This window comes from Coenobita brevimanus, chromosome 111 (genome assembly GCF_032717465.1).
Source record: "Coenobita brevimanus isolate Jiangsu-jjx chromosome 111, ASM3271746v2, whole genome shotgun sequence".
NCBI lineage: Eukaryota > Metazoa > Arthropoda > Malacostraca > Decapoda > Coenobitidae > Coenobita > Coenobita brevimanus.
Window position 1 is genome coordinate 34714001 of NC_137064.1, and position 20000 is coordinate 34734000.

The window sequence follows — 20000 nt, forward strand, 5'->3', positions numbered from 1 at the left end:
TTAACATCAAAGTCATCAATTGTTTATGTTTTGAAACTCCGATTCAGGTTTCCATTTAAGTCTTAACTTTAGCCTCCGGTATGTGACAACCACGTAACAGGCAACATTTGTGAATAGAGAGAGAGAGAGAGAGAGAGAGAGAGAGAGAGAGAGAGAGAGAGAGAGAGAGAGAGGTTATCTATTTCCACATCAGTTCCCCGTGAGATCTCCGTAATTGGGTTGCAAGGCTGTTTGGGAGGGCAATGTCGCTTCCTCTGCTACAGAATTAGAGCGGCAGAGCAGGAAGTACATTGGTTAGCAGGTCCAACTCCCAAACGGAAAAATCGGAGTTCGATTCTTGGTCCTTCCAGATGTCTGAACTAAAGAGGCTCAAAACTGTCAAAAACGTCCTGCTTATAATACTTATATTCACAGGGCGTACTTCTCCTCACCCCTTCCCGCGACCCAGCACCATCTGTCCACCTTCACTAACTGACCTTCTCCTTCCTCAGCCATCCTGCCTTACGATTTCAATGAAGGGAAAGGAACCAATCCGTGTCAACAATGTCACGAAGATTTACAGTATTACACCCTGTCATAATCTGGCCCAGCCCACCAGACAGCTCCACGCCCTTACATCACCCTTGCATGACACAGATTATCATTTCTTTTTATCGTATCAATGGAATTACGTAGACGGTAAAAATATGGTGCACTCTATTTCTACAGCTATACTGGTTTTACTTAACTCGGCCTATAACTGCCCTCCCTCCATCTTGAAAGCCGATACGTAAAGATAGATTAACACTGATATATAAAGCTAATCACGAAGAGGTGCTATGGAGAGGATGTAAAGCTGTAGAACTGTCTTTTTCATCCAATAACCGACGTGAAATAAAGCTGCGAAAGGGAAAAAGTCTGGGCCATGTTAAGGAAAAAGAAAAGATAAAAATAAAGAGTCTAATTAATTTCACAAACCCATTTAACAGAATACGATACAGCAAACATTTCCAAATTAATTCTACAGCTGTTTTTGCTTTGGTGATATTTTTACTAACCTGCTTTTATTACAACATACATTTTTCTAGAGGTTACTTGATTTGAACTGAACACACACACACACACACACACACACACACACACACACACACACATACAGCCACCGCCACTCTCCACTGCGCCGTTCTAGCCCTTTTACTGGCAACTTTTGGCATTGTAGTGTCACTGACCCACTGTGTGTGTGTGTGTGTGTGTGTGTGTGTGTGTGTGTGTGTGTGTGTGTGTGTGTGATCATGCATTCTTCCTACAGTATTTGTGTGTGGTTTTGAAACGTTCACCCAGCCGCTTGACTCTCTCTCTCTCTCTCTCTCTCTCTCTCTCTCTCTCACACACACACACACACACACACACACACACACACACACACACACACACACACACACACGTTCACTCCCATTCTCTATCACTCAATGCAGCACACACTCAAACATTTATTCATTCCCACAACCCCCTCACAATTTCAAATTTCAGTCAGCAAAAAGAAACACAAGGCATCTAAACAATAAAAAAAAAAACTCCTTGAACCCTTTCAGCCCACGTACGTCTTATAAATTTCACTCCTTTTCAGACGATTTCATTCAACTCGGGATAAAGGCCAGCGTCGTAGTCAGGTTTACTCTGTTCACTTAAAACAGGCAAGGCATCGTCTGCTCTCCTTCGCCACTGATAAGACATAAAAAGGAACTAACACTAGAATATATGCTCATCACGAGGAAGTGCTACAGGAAGAATGCCGGGTTGCAGTACAGTCTTATTCTATCACTGAGCTACGGGAAAAAAACTGTAGAAGGACTATAATCTCCGCCATGATAGTGTGGATGAAGTATTGATAGAGTGAACAGAGAATAACAAATTTCAGTTTGATGACGTCACCCTCTCGTCTCACCCTCACTCCAGTACTTACTTCCACTCTCACCCTCACACACTACAACACATACATATAAATACATACATACAGGCACTGAAACAGACACAGACTCTCTCTCTCTCTCTCTCTCTCTCTCTCCTCTTCTTTCCCCCATCTACTTTTCTCTATTACTCTCAACTTCTCTCTAGTGCCTTCCTCTCCTCTCCTCCCTACACTTTCCCTCCCCCTTCATCCTTTCTCTACTTTTTCACTCTACTGGTTTCTCTCTTTACTTTTCTCTACTCTCTACTGCAATGTTCTCCCCCCTCCGTTCACCTTCACTTCCCCCTCTCTTCTCTTCCCTCGCTTCCCCTCACCCCTCGCACTGGGCGTAGTCTAAATAGGACAAAACTGCCTTGTGGTTGTCATACCGTGTGTGATTGGTGTGGGCGCGTGACCTACTTGCCGATGAGGTGAGGTCAGGGGGTCAGAGGGCGTGCTGGCTGTGGACGCCTCCCTGCCTCCACCCACCACAACCACTCTCATCAGTCCATAACTTGCCACATCCTCCACTACCTATGTTTAACACCTTCAGGCCAAGGATGCATTCTTTCGCATTTTTGCTACCACCAAACGATTTCATTCAAAATCTTTATAAAGAAATAAACAGCCACAGGCAGGAAGTTTGCAAAATGTAGGCCTTTCCAGAGAAAACTATGCAAGGCAGTTTAAAAATCAAGCCCCGCTCACTTTGACATGAATGGACATTCTGGGTTTAAATGACTGGAAGTCACAGACAAAGGGAACTACAAACAAAATAAAAAGACGATTCCACGCACAGATGAACCGTAGCATACATGAAAGGCTGAGTATCGGCCAACTCTTGCACTGCAGAGTTGGACAGAAAAAAGGGAAAACAGCTTTGCTAGAAAGGGTGCTACGCCCTGCCGTAACGCGGAAGGAATGCAAGCAAACCGTCCAGAGTAGCAGTTGTCACCGAAACAGCGTTAGTAAAGAGATAAAGATGCAATACTGACGAAGGAAGAGCAAGACTGATGGGAGTAAGATTAGGGGAGCAGATGAGACGAAAAGCCTTCAACTCCAAACAGATGAAATCTGTCCGTAGTGAGCCCCAGATTACGGGGGCTGCCCTGCACGCAAAGGGCGAATAAGACCTATGTACAAAGTCAGCATAGTGGGACAGCACCTCAAAGTGAACAAATTAATGAAGACTATACCTAATCTCTCCAGTGCCAAATCGTTTGAGGGTATTAATAATATACAGCAATAATGAAGACTGCCAACATTTCCAATGGAATGCAGAATGATATTCACATAAACATCCCCTGCACTCAGAGATAATTCTCCAAACCCATTCTCGCAAAAGTTGGTAAACTGTAAGGCTTCGTGTTGCTATTTCAGAAACCCCTTTAAATGGCCTAAAAAAAAAAAAAAGTGTTTCCGAAGTATCTGGCCAAAGAACATCTGTACCAAGCTTGATGTAAACTGGTGATGGAAAGGCAACTAACTTGAAAATGTCTGAATGAAAAAAAAAAAAAAATCTGAGCGAATAAGACTTGGCCTCTACCAGTGTTACCGTAATGAATACGCCACTCAAGCAAAATGGTTAAACCGGGCTGATGACACCCTTTATGTGGTCGTGGCCGATAGCCAAAAGATAAATAAATAACAAATCCAAATACGTAAAAACTCAGCTACACTGGAAACAACACTGGAAAAACTAAATTATACACTGCGGAAAGCTTGACCCTGTTTCCTGTCAGCCGCAACAGGCCATGTGACTGCCTACAGAAATATTTAGTGCTTGAGTTCCCAGCCTCTCTCATCTCCCCTTCCCCCCCCCCCTCTCTCTGGGTCTCTCGCTGTGTGTGTGTGTGTGTGTGTGTGTGTTACTCTTGATTATCCTCCTCTCCCTACTCCCTCGCCTCAGCCCTCCTCTCCTCACCTTTCTCCTCCACACGATCCCACTCCCCCACCCCCTCCACCACAAACACAGGGCATAATCTGTATAATCCCTCTGCCAACGACACAAAACAATGGCCCTTGTCTCGTTCTCTAGGCTGGGATAGCACTCGTTAGCCTGCATAGTCCTCGTTACCTAGCTTATCCTTTGTCCCCCCAAACACACACACACACACACACACACACACACACACACACACACACACACACACACACACACACACACAGATAAATAGACCGATAAGCAAAGGTCAAGCAGTGTTGTTTCCACGTGCGTATCAGTCTTTTTGTGTGAGTCAGCCGAAGCACTCCTGGAATGTAAACTCTGCTTGGGATGCGACTCGACCCAAAGCAAAGTGTATGTGAGGTGCAAGTGCAGGGCCATCCTGGATGGCTGGAGGACACTAGTGAAATTCCCCTGTATTCCAGCTGGCACAGGAGGCTTCGTAGCACCTCTTCTTTAGCCACTTATTTTATACATCACCTTTACATGTACTTGTATGCTGTTTATATCGTGATAATATCGACTTGGTTTGCACCAGGAACATCCAAACTCTTATTAAGGTGCATGTGCAAAATAAATCCCTAAGGAGGAGGCAGTACGAAGCCTGCAATGCCACTCAGACTACGGGCCAAGGCAACATCACTGTCTCACTCACAAATACACTGGGAAACTCTGTGGTCACACGAACCCCAGTTTAACTTTTTCACCACACTTATTTCAGGCTACCAGAGAAGGAAGAGTGACGGGAGGAAGCGTGAGCGGAAGGCGATGGGACAGGAGGGGAAGGGAGGAAAGGGGAGGGGGAGTGAAGGGAAGGGGAACAAATGGGCAGACACAGAAACAGAATAAATAATAAAGGTGAAAGAAGAAGTAGACAAAGAAGTAGACAGTCACCATATCAAGCGAGTGGTGACGGTCGCCACATCTACCACTAAGTAAAAGAAATTAAAAGCAAAAAGGGATAAAAGGGAAGATGAATAATCGGAAGGGGAGAGGGGAGTGAGTGAAAGGATGGGGTGGGCAAGGGGAATGAGGCGACGTAAATAAAAGAAATTATTCAAGGGTAATAATTCATCCTAAAGTTTGTTCTCTCGTAGAATTCTAGGTAAGTCCGTTGTTGGCTGATAATGTGTGTGTGGCTGGGTTATGGCGCTCAATATTTACGACGATCTGTGAAGTGATGCATGCTTCAACAGTCCCTTAAATGCAGACAACACCTTAGCCTGTCAGGAGTGTGTGCAAGGCCTTAAACTACATCACCATCATCATCATTAGCAATGTCATCACCAATATTTTCATCACCATCCTCCCCCTTCTCACCACCAACACCACCACCATCACCACCATCTGGTTTAATAATTCTGACAGCAAAAATAGTTTTAATGGATGGTCGCTCCAACTCTATAACTGATTACTTATTACCGTATTAAATCCTTTAAGCCCGAGAACTCATTTTTTTGTGTAACCTTTTATTATCTTTATTTTACCTATTTCCTGCCAGTATTATATAGCGAAGTATATTTTTCGAACTCCAGGGGTCACGACGACGACGACGATGATGATAATTCTGGTGGTGATGTACTGGCGTCGCTAATAGTACCATACGTCAGACCATTAATTTGGTCCATTACGAAATGTTTGAGTGTTAAATGTAGGGCAATACAAAGCAAAGAGTGATGACCTGTTACACCCGGAAACGCTGTGTATGGCGTGAAGTTGATCTTGTGGCAATGGCTAGATATAAAACCATCTATCTATCCATCCATCTATCTATCTGTCTATCTATCTACCTACTTATCTATATATCTACTTATCTATCTATCTATCTATCTTTGTACGAATGTGATATAAGTGCTTACAACCAAGTTATCTTTTTTTCTCCTACGTCACACAAGAACGCGCGAGGCTGGTCACCCTGGCGATAAGCGTTGTGACTAAGTACTGCAGCCCCTGTATGAGACCAGTTAATAGAATGGGTCATTATTAGAACGACAAAATTATACCGGCAACACAACTAATGGGATGGCACTCCAAGGGAAAAACGCCGTACAAACATTTGGCACAATTACTTTCCTACAGCAACAGCAGCAGCAAATACTGGCGCACTGAAACAACCCACGGAAATACTGCCAAAACTATGGCTACAATTGAAATTCATTTGGCTAACAACAGCAGCAACACTACCTGGCCAAATTACTCGCTATTTATATACAAAATTTTAATATGCCGACGTACACAATACTAAAAACAGACAATTTTTGTTTGTTGTGTCTTTTAACTTCACAGGTCCAACGTATTAAAAGAAAAATCTGGCCATTGTTGTCTGTACTGTTACTATTATTTTTGCCGCATCCACAGAGGCGGCAAATCCACATCCAGTGTCCCTAACTGTGTCACTCACTCATTCGAGTTATACATATTTAAAGGATGAAATCTGGCAAGTTGCAATCGCAGAGTTTCATGAGCGCCGCACTTTCTCCTACAGGGGCCCGGGCCATTTGTGGGTGTAATGTGGGATGGTGGGTACTGGTGGTGTGTCTGAGGTGACTAGTGGGCAGTGTGTCTCAGGGGTGTGTCCAAAGTCAAAGAACACTTTTGGGGGATGTGCGAGGGTGGTGGATACGGCTGAGATGGGTGCGGCTATCAGTGGTGTTCTTTGTCTTGTTGGTATGGTACACACCCTGGACACACGGTACTAAGTCCATTCTTGATATCCAAAACTCACCTATGACACACCAACAGAGGGTTAATCCCCAGCATCCCACATAGGTCAGCTGGCACTAGGGCAGTAACACCACCATCAGTTGTGTGATTTACTGTATATGCCAAAGATCACATTAAGATATGGTGCGATGAGATTTTTTAAATGAAACTGTGATCACGGTGAGTATCAGGTCTGTAATCTAAGTGGCTTGGTGGCAGCGGAGGGCAGGGGAGAGCCTTTACCACATCACCACCACCACAGCACCATCATCACAGCCACCACCTTAACATGATTATCAGTTTCAGCACTACTACCACATCACCACCCCAGTAACACCATCACTACCACCACCTTAACATGATCACCACTTTCACCACTACTACCGCATTATCACCCCAACACCACCATCACTACCACCACCTTAACATGATCACCAATTTCACCACCACTAACACATTACCACCCCAATACCACCATAATTACCACCACTTTAACATGACCACCTACTTCACCACCACTACCATATCACCAACCCAGCACGGCCATCACTACCACCACCACCACATGCACCTTCCACAAAATGACCACTTTCAATACACACCTGCCACAACCCATAGCCCCATCACCAGCACCACAAACCATGCAGCCACTCCCACTACAACAAACCACGACTACCCCTCTTCTCCCTACCACACACCACGACTATAACAACCATATATTCACCACAGCACCACCATTACCACCACTACCACACCACCACAACACATCATCAATACAATCACCACTACAAAAATCGACTACCTACACAACCACACCAACACATACAACTTAAGCATCACACTGTACCACCATTTCCTTCACCACAAACCACGACCACACCACCGCATCACACACCACGACCCTCCCTACCACCCCACGACCACGGGGGAGTAGAGGGTCGGGCGGAAGTGAGAGCGTAGGTGAGGACAATTAGGTTTTTGCAGCAGAGGTTGTATGTCAGGCGGGAGCGGGAGGAAAAAAAACACGCTGGACTATGGCTAATATTTAGTGTTATATGGGCCACGCTCTCTCTCACCTCTCCCCCCCCTCCTCTCTCTGTCTCTGTCTCTCTCTCCTCCCCCCTCTCTCTCTCTCTCTCATTCATTTTCATCCCTCTCACCTGCTCGTTACTAGCTTCTTTCTCTTGCTCTTGCACCTCCCAATCTCTCCCCCCCCCCTCTCTCCTAAAAGCCCTGTCTCACCCATCCCCCCCCCCACACACACATGGTGGCAGGGCAGTGAACCGTTAATCGCAAGGTCATGAGTTCGATTCCCACCCGCTTCAGGGAGGAATCTGGGTATCCGAAATTAGCCAAAACAGTCCTCACCAATTCCCTTTACGCCTTCCATCCGGCGACTTATTTTCTTGTAGTGAAGGGATCAATGAAGGCTTTGTATAACCCCACCAGCTCGAATATACAGCCATGAGGAAGTGTTCGTTGAGGGTGTGAGAGGGGTGAAAGGCTGACAAGTGCGTGGTGTAGGGATAGGGGAAACACGGATAGGGGATGGAGGGATGGAGAGGGGAGGGAGGGATGGAGAGAGGAGAGGAGTGAGGGATGAATGGAGTGGAGGAAACATGAAGGGGGGGGGAGAGAGAGAGGTACGCCCTACGTGATTTATTACTATTGTTTCAGCTTCATGGATGTCCTAATATAACCAACACAGGTAAAAAGGTTATGCACACGTGTATCCACAGCCACACAAAACAGACAGACAGACACACACACACACACACACACACACAACATATAAACACGAACATACACCTAGGTCTAGGCACTAACAGACATACACAATGATACACACAACATACAACGAATATACATGGAAAGAGACATACAAGAACACACACACACACACACACACACACACACACACACACACACACACACACACACACACACACACACAGAAAGTGACATTATCAGGCAAAGGAATATAACTCGCGAAACATTAATAGAGATGCTGAGAGCAGCGATGCTGGGAGGTGAGTGGGGGAGGGGGTAGAAGGGCTGAGGAAAGAGGGGAAGAGCCACGGAGGGGGAGGGGGTGGGGAGGAGGGGAGGGCAGGGAAGGGATGGAGAATGGAGAGGGCACATGGAGTGGAGGAGAGTGACAGGAGGAATGCAATCTAACGGAGGGAGTATGAAGGGGATGAGATGGGATGGGATGAGAGGGGAGAGGGAGAAGGGAAGGTTATGAAAGAAACAGGTGGAGAGACGGGACAGGAGGGAAGGGTATATGGAAGGGAAGGGATGGGAAGGGAAGGTAAAGCAAGGGAAGGGGAGGGGAGGGCAGTGGTGAGTTGCAGTGGAGCAGAGTGATGGGAGGATGCGAAAATGGAACAGAAGGACTACAAATGGGAAGGAAAGGGCGGGGAGATGACGGAAGGTGAGCAGAGGGGAGACGTAGAGAGGGGAGTGGAGGGAGGGGGACGGGAGGGGATGAGCGGGGAGGGGATGGGGTGGTGGGAGTGAGGACGGGAGGGGAGGGGAGGAGGGAAACAAAGGCCACTGGACACATTTATAAATAGCAACAACTCACATTCTTTTTATCTATCCTATTTTTGGACAAAGAGGAGGAAGACAATTCCCAATGTGCCGTTGTCCGCCCACATATCAACAAATGACGTCATACACTTTCACACGTAACCACTTTGGCACTAATATCAGTCACCTACAATGTAATATTACAAGAACATCTCATTCAAGACTGATGTAGTGTTATACACATACGTAACTGGTCAACTCCGAAACTGTCTTCCTCATTGTTACTTTCCTTCTCCCAATGATCTTTAACCTTATAAATGAAATGTGTCCAGGCATCTTGAAATGAACCGATCTTGTGTTTTTGTTGAACTATCTTTGGAAGGGTTAATTTTAGCAGTTTCAGCCTTTCGTTCTTTCTTTTTTCCCTTTCGTTTTTTTTTTTTTTTTAAATAAAAAAGAATGGCATGAAACTTGCTGCTACGGCCCCTCTCTCATGACTGTCTGGCCCTCCTTTATCGCTGATCACTCACATCAACACCAGTGAAAGTTGACCATCACTTGTGTTGACATCTGCCGTCTTCATCTGCCATCTTAATGACGCATCTCGGTTTGTGGTTAGATACTTATGGGCGATTTCAAACACTTCACAACCATTCTCTCTCTGTCTCTGTCTGTCTGTCTGTCTGTCTCTCTCTCTCTCTCTCTCTCTCTGTCTCTCTCTCTCTCTCTCATTTTCTGGGAGTGCTGGGACGATTTCTAACATTTCACAACCACACCACTTTCTCCCCTCTACTACTTTCCACATCCTCCTCCTTTCATTTTGGTTTCCCATAGTATTCAGCTTGAGACATCTGTTCTGGCGGAGTCTGTCTTAAGCTGGTGTAAGGAAAGGATAGAGGAGGAAGTAAGGGAAGGGAAGGATGGGACAAGTGGTGAGGGAAAGTGACGGGGAAGGCTGAATGAAGGCTGGAGGAAGTAGTGAAGCTGGGAGGAAGGATTGGGTGGAAGCGGAGGAAGACAGGGAGGGAGGGAGCTGTTGAGGAAGGAAGAAATGGACAGAGAAGGGAGGGAGGAAACTGAGGGGGAAGTAAGAACTAGACTGGGGAAGTGGGAGGGATTGCGAGAAGGAGAGGGGCGAGAGATCAAGAGGGAGAGAGAAGAAAGGGAGAGGAGCAGAAGGATGGAGGGACAGGGAGGGAAAACGGGCAAGAGGCAGGGGAGGGGAAGAGGGGAGAAGTATAAGGAGAGAGAAAAAGGGAGGGAGGGAATAAAGGTAAGAATGGAATGGGACGAGAAGGAGAGAGAGGGAAGAACGGGGAGGGGAGGAGGGGGAGAGGGAGAGAAGGGAGGGGGAAGGGAGGAGAGGGGGAGAGACAGATAGGGAGTAAGAGGGTGGTGGAGGATTTAGGTCTTCCAGAGCATAACCACCGTAATTTACTGCATGTCCCCACCCACCTCATACCACTCCCCTCCTCTCTTTCCCTCCCCCCTCCTCTCTCTGTCTCTGTCTGTCTGTCCGTCTTTCTCTCTCTCTCTCTCTCTCTCTCTCTTTCTCTCCAAGTTGGGAGGACAGGTGGGTGGGAAGAGAATTTTTCCCTTATATCTTCATTTGCTTGATCTGGCGGCAGGACTTCTCTAATAACTAAGGTACGGTGAAGGGTCCATTATGTTTGTGTGATCTGTGTATCTGAGCAACTCTCTTCCATTGCCTCTTCATCCCTCTTTCTTACCTCCCTTCAGCAATCTCATTTTCGTTTCTCATCCTCTCATCAATCATCTATATTTGCACCGCCTTCCCTTCTCTCTTCATTTTTCTTGCTTCTCTCTTGGGCTTAATCCTTCCATTCAACAACCTCTCTCTCTGTCTGTCTGTCTGTCTCTCTCTCTCTCTCTCTCTCTCTCTCTCCTATATTGTGTGGTGGTTTGTGAATAGTCATATCAAGGGGAAGGATACCTACCATGTAAACACGGGCACTGACAGAAAAAGGAAAAAAAGAAAAATGAAAGTACTGTACTGTCTCTACTACTACTACTACTACTACTATATGGGTATGTAAGCACGCGACGCTCTCATCCAGCTGGAGTAATGAGTGTTGTACCATACCGTCCCAACCTTCCTTCCGTAATATTAATGTAGTCACCTCACTGGAACCAAATTATCCCAGTGTCCTTGTAACGCCTAAGTATTTATATGTCTAGACCTTCTCTCTCTCTCTCTCTCTCTCTCTCTCTCTCTCTCTCTCATCTCCATCCATTCCGGTATTTCATCATCTCATTTTTACGCTTGTCAATCTTTTCCCTAATTAGCTGTCAATCTTGTCATTCACAACATTTCTCTCTCTCTCTCTCTCTCTCTCTCTCTCTCTCTTTATTGACCCCGTGCGTCGCATTTCGCAAGTTTACGTGTGCCATATCCTCTCATTCCTTTGTTTCACCCTCACCAGTTTTTTTCTCTCTCTCTCGCTCGCTCGCTCGCTCGCTCGCGCGCGCACACACACACACACACACACACACACACACACACACACACACACACACACACACACACACACACACACACACACACACACACACACACACAATCTGTCTGTCTGTCTGTCTTTCTGTCTCTTGCCACTGATATATTCCATGCATTTCTCAAACCTGCATCTTTCTCACCTTACCTCAATCTCACTTTCAGTATTCTCTCTCTCTCTCTCTCTCTCTCTCTCTCTCTCTCTCTCTCTCTCTCAATATTCCTTCTGTCTTTCATTAATTTCCCATTTTCATTTATTATTATTTTTTCTTCTCTCACATAACCTCTTTCCTTCTTTAACCTTCCCTCCTCTGTATTGTTAAAGACTTTCATACAATCCCTCCTCTTCCTTTCTATTCATCATTTATTCACTATTCATACACCATTTCTTCCTTTATTTATTTTCCCATTCACTAATATTACATCTATTCTCTCATCCTGCCACATCCTCTGTCTGCTCTTTCATTCATTTTCCTCTAGTATTTTATTGAATCTCCTTTTCCTTCCTTCATTTTCTTATTTTCTACAAGTTTCTTCTTCCGCCTCCAGTCTTTCATCACTCTCCTTCCTCAATTGGTACATTTATTCTCTCCTTTTTATTTACAATTATTCTCTCCTTTTCTACAACGTCTCTCTCGTCCTCACTTTCATTTCTCTCCCCTCTCCCTCACTCACAGTCTTTCTCCAGCCTATCTCTGTTTCCCTGTCATATCCTCTTTATCATTCACGTTTTATCATCCCTTTCCCTCCCTCCTCTTTTGATGATTTATTCCCAATCTTTAGTTTCTCGCCTGTTAAAAGCAGTGGCGTAGTCAAGAGGGGGCCTAGGGGGACATACCCCTAGGCCCCCCCTTCAGACCCTTCGTCCCTCTCACTCCTCGTCCCCCACATTTCAAATATTGGATTTTTAAACGTGAAGACAATGCGTATCACTGTGCACTCAAAAATACTCCTCAGCCCCACCTTGCCCCCCCATCCATCGACACTTGGACACTTTATCTGTTTATCTGTCTATCTATTGGAAAGACGCCACAATCCCGTAAGGGGTGCCCACAAACAAATCGCCTCCATGTAGCCCTGTTTCCTGTCATTTCGCTGCCCTTCCCCCAACTTTCACCCTCCTCTCATATAAGCCACCTCTCCATTCCATTCCCCCATCACTTGGATACGCCACTGGTTAAATGAGGAAATTCAACCCCCATATATCGAAAAATTAACGTCTCACTACCCCCACTCTCTCTCTCTCTCTCTCTCTCTCTCCAAATTACCCGCATTCCTTTCCTCCCTTCCTCCCACCCATTCTCACCATATCCCCGACTCTTCCAATCGCTTTAATCTCTCTCTCTCTTCAGTTATATATCCTTCTTCCTCTGCTTGCATTCTTTACCTCCTCTCTCTCTCTCTCTCTCTCTCTCTCTCTCTTCAGTTATATATCCTTCTTCCTCTACTTGCATTCTTTACCTCCTCTCTCTCTCTCTCTCTCTCTCTCTCTCTCTCTCTCTCGCTCTCTCTCTCACACACCACACACACACACACACACACACACACACACAAACAGGCAGGCTCGATTCCCAGTGTAACCAAAGGAGTTATGTGGAATCCGATTACGTTATTCAGTCTAGACATGCTTCATTATTTATTCTTCTTATTTTTAACTTTATTATTATTTTTCCCTTTCTTCTTATCATTTTATCCTTTATTACCTCATCAGGTGAGGAGGGGCCCCAGTTCCCCTCCCCTGAGTGGTATTATACGAACATTAAACTCCAGCCACCCCTCAGATATAACATACCCTTCAGCCACAGCCATTTAAAGCATCTTGTCCCACTAGACCACCAGGAGTCCATTTGGTTATATGGCTACCACCCAACGAAATCAATAGGTTCCTCAGTTACAAGAAACGTTCTGCCTTGCAAAATCACCAGAAGGAAATACATCAAACGAGAGGATGGTGGCCACGCTCGCCAACCACACACATATTAACGTCCACATAAATTAAAATACACACAGAGAAAATTAAATTCACACGAAATAAGTACACATAAAATTATACATAATGAAACTGCACACGAAAAAAGTACCCATAAACGTACCCATAAAAGTGCACACGAAATAATGTACACACAGAAGTACACATTATAAAGGCGCAAACTAACTAAAGAACATAAAGTACACATAATAATACTGTACACTAAATAAAGTACAAAGTAAAAACGTGCACATAAACTAAAAATCTACATGCATAATACTGTGTACATGAAATAATATGCACACAAATAATACCTGTATACACAACATTATGAAGCTCTTGCCAAAAAAGAGAATTCGGCACAACGGAGATGGAAATGTGGGGAATAGCGGAGGAAATGGTGGGAGACGAGAGAGAGAGAGAGAGAGAGAGAGAATTTTCTATATATATATATATATATATATATATATATATATATATATATATATATATATATATACACACACACACACACAACGCTCTAAAACTGTCATTCTCACCTCGTTATCCTCCAGTTTCTCCTCCAAGGTCCTACTCCAAACGTTCTCCTTCTCCACCTTCCTCCTCGTCCCCTCCTCCCTCGTTTTGGATTTTCCGAGTTTCGAATTAGACGATAGAAACTCTAGCACACTCTTATTGCTTCGAGTTGAATAATGCAGTCCCCCTGCTTCGAAATCAACAAATCTTTGAGCCAGTGCTTTATCTTGCTACGAAAGTCCTGCTCCTATTTCGGAATCTGGGTTAGCGCTTCGAAGTTTCTGTTCTTGCTTCGAAATTAATGTTCCTGGTTAGAAAAATGTATGCTGTTGCTGCTTTGAAATTTGTGTTCATTTGGTGATAGACAAGTTAGACATCAACATCTGGTTGATCTGATATTCGGCCACTCTCGTTGTACTAGAGGGCTGCCAGTTTCCTTTTGTTTACGTAAGATTCTGAATGTCTTTTACTGTCCTCGGGGGTCTTATGACACCCCGTCCGCCTCTTACATTCCCTCCCACACTCCTTCTCCTCTCTCCTCTTTACTCCCTCTCTGTATTTAGTCTTTCTTCCTCTCTCTTCCGTCACTCCAGTCAGATACACTTACAAAAATGTCCCACTTAAAAAAAATAAAAGTTTGGTGTCTCTGTGAACACCATAAGAGAGACTACGGGAGACAGAGAGACAGTGGGAAGCGGACGGGTGTTTATAAGGGACGGGAAGGAGGGGGGGAGGGACTGGAGGGGAAGAGAGAGAAACGGGAGGGAGGAAGGGGGGAAGGGGAGAGAAAGGGGTGGAATGGAGGGAAGGGAGGGACATAGGGAGGAAGAAGGAGGGGCCTGATACGCTCCAGTGAGGGGAGGAGGCGCGGTTCTAGTTGGATTTATTGGGGAGGGGAGGCGAGGAGGGGAGACTGGGGAAATATGGGAGGAGGCTGGGGAGGGGTAAGGAGATGGGAAGCGACGGGGAATATGGGAGGGGGTTGAGGAAGGGAAGGGAGAGGTGAAGAGGAAGTATGGGAGATGGTTGGGGAGGGTAAATAAAGGGCGGCAGCAGGGAAGGGGAGAGGGAAGGGGACGATGTGAGAAGGGAAGAGATGAAGGGAGGGAGAGGAGAAAGCTGGATGAGGTTGAGGAAAAGGAAGAGATACAATGTGAATGGAGGAAGGAGGGAGACGGTTAATCAGTGAGAGGAGGGGAGATTGCAGGGAAATAGTGAAGGGTGTAGGGGAAAGGAAATATGGGAAGGGAAAGGAGGGGGTACAAGAAAGGAAACAGGGAAGGGAAAAAGGTGCAACGAGGGAGAGGAAGGACAAAAAGGGGAAATGAGAAGGGAATGAGGGACGACAAATGGAGGAAAAGCGAGGAGGGGGAGGGAGGAGAATACAGGAGAGTGGTTGGGATAATGGGAAATGGGAAGGGAAAACGGAGATGGCTAAGGGAGACTGGAGAGAAGGAAAGAAGGGGGAAGGGGTAGAGAAATTATGACTTGCAGTAGGAAGCACAGAACTTGAAGTGCTAAGTGTACTGGTGGACGTGTTTAATGTACGCCCTCCCTCAACAATACGAGTAATTCAGATGGTACGTGTTTATTCCTAGAAATTTCTGCAACGGTAGAACACACACACACACACACACACACACACACACACACACACACACACACACACACACACACACACACACACACCTGTCCCCACTCCACGCACACATTTTATTCACTTTTTGTAACTGTGTCGTGTAAACTACTATATGTGGATTTTAGGGTAAGTATTTGCGCAACCAATTTCGCAATGGGGTTGGAGAGCTGCTGTAACTGGATCATTCAATTATTTGTTCCATTAACGCACACAGAGGTGACGTTTTTTATCGCGTGACTGAATGTTCGTGTGTTTAACTTGATTGTATTTGTATGTGGTGAATATGTCATCACGTAATGGTAAGGTTTAAAATGACTAATGATTTCGATAATGTATATATGGGTGATGTTTCAGCTGATGGATAAATGATGAGGTCTTAACTGGCTGATAATTTTAAGAGGTCTGTAAAAATGAGGTCTCAACAGTGATAAATCCAGATGATCCATTGTCCCAGGTGGAAATGTTGGGTGGGAGAGAGACAGGTTAGAGCCTGAACTGCAAATAATATCTTGCTCTCGCCTGTGTCTCTCTCCCACCCAACATTTCCAGTGATAAATGGCATCACGTTGTATATCCATCACATGTTCGCCCCACGACAGAAAGTCAGACGTGGCTTCATTTTTCATTTCCTTCATCTCATCTGGGTGTGCAGATATATTTTCTCATTTCCTTAGTCTCAGCAGTAGTTGAGCTCTGACTAGAGGAAGTCGTGTATAAACAATCTACGGCTCATCAATGGGGTGGCCATAGGCTTTTCTATAATCTAAAAGCTGCCAGGGAAGAAAGAAATGATAAATGACTCCCTGTTACCATTGCCAGCAATCATGACGTTTCAGCTGACATTAATTTCAATAGTTCTCTCCGTCAAGGAAAGTATGTTTTCACCCATGTTTGTTTTTGTTAGTTTATTTGTCTGTTAGCAGGATTACTCAAAAACTAAATGAGAGATTTGGACTAAATTTGGTGGGCAGATAGCCCACGTCCCAGGAACAATCGATTAACTTTGGGACCAATCCGGATCGTATTACAGATTCTGGATCCGGAAAACACTTTTTGTGAAACCCTAATCAATGATGAGAAAAGCTAACCCACTATGAAGAGTGGACTGGAAATTACATTGCCCTTGTTGGAGAAATGCGCTCCACTGATTGACCTTCTAGTTAGGAATGGGGTGGTCGCAACTAACTGATTACCTCAATAGTTGGAAGTGGAAATGGCTCAAGTGACTAGTATATACCGAACACCCGTCCATTCATCCATCCACCCAACCATCATCCAATCGTTTTATGCACCGTCGGGAACGTTGGGCTAGGGGCTAGGCTACTCAGTCCCGACATTTAAAGGGAGGGTGAACGAATATAAGCATTAAGTAATTCCAAGGCATCTAGGTGTCCCCTTTCATGACGTCCCCTTTTCCTTTCCTTCTTTTAATCCCGGGGTCACTCGGGAACACGGCGTCAAAACTCTGAAATTCAATTTGTCTCTCTGGAAGGGCGGCCGCAGACTGAACACGGTAACTCAGTTGGGGGAATTTGAGAAACTAACCGACTTATAATGAATTCGGATAAAAGTTGTGTGGAATCTGGCGGGAACTTTCGGTAAATTTGTCCATATATTTCCATTCTTTTTTGTCCATATATTTCCATTCTTTTTTGTCCATATATTTCCATTCTTTTATATCCATATATTTCCAGTCTTCCTTTTTCTTGGTGCGAGAAAGGGACGCCTTCACGTGGTGGCAAAGACGTACTGAAACTAAGCGGTTCCTCTGCCCGGTTATAAAAAAGTCTTAAATCCATCCCTATCCCCGAAAGGAGGAAGGGGGACTGACGAGGGGCAACTTCAGCCTGTAGTCCACCGGGTTCATGTTTTCGATGAACATGGGGCTACAACAACTACAACAACAACAACAACTACTACTACTACTGCTACTACTACAACTACTACTACTACTCTCTCTCTCTCTCTCTCTCTCTCTCCAGCAGATAATTAGCGTCCTTTTTATAAATCTCAAATGGACTCTGACGGATCTAGCTCTTTTCATTGTTTTTTTCTATTCTTTTTTCTCGAAAATTTTTCATAATGGAACCCCCACACACGGGTTTAAAATTAGTTATTACCTGATAATTAATGGAAATTACTATGACGAATGGAAGCGGCGGTAACTTTGGGGGAAATTAGTCAACTAGTTATTTTGTCATCAACACACACACACACACACACACACACACACACACACACACACACACACACACACACACACACACACACACACAGACGCGCAGATGAGTACGTGTGCATTTTTCCCATATCTTCCTTATACCTGACCTACCATATACAACTACGTCGCCTGATACACAATTGCCTTATGGAGTCATGCTGACAGGATAAGTAAAAATAATTTGATATATGAAGGCCTCACCCCTGGGACAGTGTTTATTATTATTATTATTATTATTATTATTATGGAGGCAGGCGGATGTTACCATATACCGCAACAGGCTGCACTTCACTCACACGCAAGCTGGTGTTATAATATGTAAACTCACACTATAAAGTTCGCTAATCATACAACAAACCATCATATGACCTAATTTATATCCTTCACTACAAGGGCTTATATACGGCACTTATTCTTGCTACCCCAGAGTGATTTAACTACACTTGGCCATCAGTGAAGCCGAGGAGGATTTAGGAATATCTGCCAGGCTAAATAAACCAACTATAGTCACATGAAAATAATGTTTCCAGGATAAGCCACTCCATGTTCTCCTCGACCCCTCTTCTGTCTCTCCACTCCTTCGCTCCACCCCTTCTCTCACCTTCATTTGCCTCTCCAATTCTTCTTCCACTCCTCCTCCCCCTTCATCTGTCTCTCCACTCCTCATCTTCTCTCTTCTACTTTCATCTGTCCTCTTCTGATTCTGCTTTTTATCTTGTGCCGTGTATTCCCTTTGTGTTGTTCCTTCCCCGACTCTCTCTAATTTTACTCATCTTGATTTTTTCCTCCTCCTCCTCCTCTCTCTCTCTCTCTCTCTCTCTCTCTCAATTTTTCCCACACCCTCCCTCCCGTCCATCTTCTTCCCATCCAGTGTATTGTGCGCGTTTCCCCTCGGCCATATTTTCCCCTCACATCTATTCCCGTCCCCCTCCCTGCCACGGCCTCGTCTTATCCTCTGTGCCCTTCACCGTCTTCCCTTCACCCTTCCTTCACGGGCTTAAATCTTCATTAAATCGTTCCAGGAATCCTAATACCCCTCCCGCCCCTCTCATCCTTGCTGATACTCTTGATTCCTACCCAATATCACCTTCAAGACGATGATCACCTGTATAATGCGTGCTCCATAAATAGCGCTCCACCTGACACTGCCTTGCCGGTATCTCACGTGTTGGGGGACGGCTCAGTCTGCTAGTGTGGCCGCAGGAGCAGGAAATAAATACAGAATGCAGGCTAGACATTGATGACGTTGACTAAGGTGTCCGCGCTGTATACTTCATCACCTGCCAGAGTGGAAGAGGAGTGTACTACCTTGTATTTAGAAAACTGACCCCAGGATCTGTTTTCCACATAGAACACTGATCCCTGGGTAGTTTCTCTCATATACGGAGAAAATGAAGCCCCAGGGATGATACGTTAGTGATGGACGTGCCAAGTGTGTAGTACACCAGTTGGAATAATACTGTAGTCGAATTTTTCTCCCTGACCGTACATCATCAACTTTGTTTTCATGGACACAATTGAGAGTCGTGTTCTGATACTGAAACAGACGGGGGTTCACGATTCCCCTCCCCCCCTCCCTTTTTTTTCCGACACGTTCCCCTCCACCACACTGACCTCCAATTTAACACCTACGTGGTAGTTAATATGCCGGGATCAAATAAACACGCTTGGGGACGAGGGTAACGATGTGATAGAATTACCAGGGTGCACTAACGAGGTGCAGAATTTGGGTTTTCCCTTGGAGATATATATTTCGGGTATTACAGTACTTTCTCTGCACATCGGCATACATATACAACTTACCTTTCTTCATCAATTTCCACGGCTTTCTCTGCACATCGGCATATGTATACTCACACAATATACCTTTCTCCATCAATTTCCACGGCTTTCTCAGTTATTTCTGACTGCTCCTCCATCTTTCCCATCACATGGTATACTACGCTCGTTTCCATAAAGCAAAAAGAATACATTGTCAATAAAAGTCTATTAATTCTACTCACCCATCACCCTGGGCTGCGGATACCGTCTTC